Source organism: Pongo abelii, chromosome X (genome assembly GCF_028885655.2).
Source record: "Pongo abelii isolate AG06213 chromosome X, NHGRI_mPonAbe1-v2.0_pri, whole genome shotgun sequence".
NCBI classification, from domain to species: domain Eukaryota; kingdom Metazoa; phylum Chordata; class Mammalia; order Primates; family Hominidae; genus Pongo; species Pongo abelii.
In genome coordinates this window covers 130,163,775-130,166,495 of record NC_072008.2, presented here as the reverse complement: position 1 = coordinate 130,166,495, position 2,721 = coordinate 130,163,775, and the positions used below count along the sequence as shown (strand labels likewise).

The following is a 2,721-nucleotide window of genomic DNA, read 5'->3' as shown; positions in this document are numbered from 1 at the left end:
CAAAGCTTCTATGAGTCACAGGAACCTATGTTCCTTTTTCCCCCTAGATTTGAACCATCAGAGACGCTGGCACATTGAGGAGACCTGTCAAGAGAATTTCAGAGAAACTTAGCTGGAGTCCTAATCACACGGTGCCAGAAGCCTTCATTGCCTCTAGACTTTTCAAGTAACAGTAACCAAAAAAAAAACATTTTATTTTTAAAACCAGTTTTATTAGTGATTCTGTTCCTTGCAACCCAAAAATTCAAAATGACGCAATATATAGATATATTACAGTAGTACTCAACTGAAACTGCACGTTAAAATCACCTGGGGAACTTCTAAAAGTAACCATGCCTGGATCTCACACCCAGAGATTCTGATTAAAATGGTCTGGGTATGGGATCCTAGCACTAGTATTTTTAAAAAACATTCCCTTGTGATTTTAATACACAGTGAAGATTAAAGACCATGAATATATTATGTAATATATATGTTAGGTATACATAAATTGTTGGAAGGAAAATACATTAAAAGTTAAGGATGCTAATTCCTGGGTATTGATAGTGCATTATTTTTGTTGTTTTTATATCAATGAAACAATTTTTTTAAACTTTATTTTGTTACTAAGTCTAACTCATCTTTGGGTCATTATTTATTACCTAGTGAAAGAATATTAAAATATATATGTTTTTCTTTACTTGTTTTTGTTGTTGTTGTTGTTGTTGTTTAGCAAAGGGATCTCACTCTGTTGCCCAGGCTGGAGTGCAGTGGTGTAATCATAGCTCACTGTAGCCATGAACTCCTGGGCTCACGTGATGCTCCTGTCTCAACCTCTCTACTAGCTGAGACTACAGGCACGTGCCACCATGCCTGGCTATTTTTTTTTTAGAGACAGATCTTGCTGTGTTGCCCAGGCTGGTCTTGAATTCCTGGCCTCAAGCAATCCTCCTGTCTCAGCCTCCCAAAGCACTGAGATTACAGGGATGAGCCACCATGCCAAGCCTCCTTTACTGATTCTTGGTTTTGTTTTTACTTTATTAAAATACTAAGTTTTATTTCACACGTGTATTTTTGTTTCCCCACCATTTCCATGTCTGACCACTGTTACTACTATGTCCTATCATAACATTCCATACAAAAAACAAGCAAAGGGCAGAGTTCGATCTTTAAAAACTAAACAGGCATTTTGGACAACACATTCTTGGCAATGGAACCTGGACAACATTTATCAAACACAGTAGAGAAAGTTCTCACTCTGCATTATAAAAAGGATAGCCAGATATCAACTGTTACAGAAATGAAATAAGACAGAAAATTTTTAATAAATTGTTTAAACTATTTGCTTCAAGAGACTTCCACCACTGCCAGAGATCTTGAATAGCCTCCTGGTCAGTCATCTGGAAGCAATTCTTCACATAATTGATGAATTTGGCTTCCACATTGGGAAGAGAACCACCTTTTTCTGTACTTGCTTGCATTTTTGCTTTAATGTCTTCTACAGAGCTAGGTCCTTTTGGTGTTTTAGGAGATTTTTTCTGTTTTTTGAAGGATTCTTGTCCTTTTGATCTTGGTGTTGATGGTTTTGAGTCTTTTCCATTCTGGTTTGACTTTTGTGTATTTTTGGCTGGAGTATCTCGTTACAGATTTCTTCACTGGTGCTTTTTCTTCAGTTTCCTGATCATCAAAATCATCATCATCGTCTTCATTATCATCATCTTCTTCTTCACCATCAGCAGCAAGTTTTACTTTTTTCCGTGGAAACTTGCTACCACCTCCAGGGACAGATCACTTTCCAGATATACTTAAGAGTTTCACATCCTCCTCCTCTTCGTCTTCTGACTCTGCATTTTCCTCCACAGCTACTAAGTGCTGTCCACTAATATGCACTGGCCCTGAACCACAATTCAACCATAAGACCAGTGGTGGTGTTATTTCAAAGCCCCCAACGGAAACCATTTACTGTACAGACATTTTCAAAGTTGCCCATATTACTTTAATTGGACTGCCTTCATAATTCATTGGCTCTGCTTCAACAATGTGCAAGTCACTCTTTGCACCAGCCCCTAAACTGACCATTCTTAAAGACAACTGGTGCTCATTTTCATCATTATCAAATTTAAAGTGATAATCTTTGTCCACCTTTAGTTCACAATTAAAAAGATCATTCTGGGGCCTCAGGGGGCTCATGTCCACGTCCATCAAACCTTCCATGGGGTGGTAACGTGCACTTAGGTGAGAAATGAGGTGGGTGGAGATAAACAACTACTGCCTCCAGAGAACAGCTGCGCAGGACAGAATCACACCAGGCTCTTTACTGTTTTTAATTACAAAAGTAATAGAAGCTCAAAGTATTACATTCAAGGAGGATAGAAGTGTAAAATGCAAAAAGTGAAAATTCCTTTAAAAAGCAAAAATTCCCTTTTATTTCCTACGTACTTTCCTTTTTCCTACAAAGAACAAATATAACTTCTATCCTGAGAAACATTTTTAATAAAGAAAACAAAATATGAAAAATAAGTGGTACAGATCTCAAATTATTGCCTTCAAAATAATTCCCCCTCATCTATACAATTTGAAGATTAGAACACATAGGCTATATTAAAGATAAGAAAATACAACATTTTCAGTGTCTTGTGCTAAGTGAGAACTGGAATCTCAATTAGTCAGGAATATGAGTAAATCTTTGCTTACAATGATCTGGTTCTATGGGAAAATCGTCTAAAAAGTGTGCTCACACCT

General features: G+C 37.1%; 1 pseudogene; it reads right to left on the bottom strand.

Moving 5' to 3' along the window:
- Positions 1 to 1,148: 1,148 nt before the first annotated feature.
- Positions 1,149 to 2,247, bottom strand: LOC100450099 (nucleophosmin-like; annotated as a pseudogene).
- Between the last annotated feature and the right edge of the window lie 474 nt (positions 2,248 to 2,721).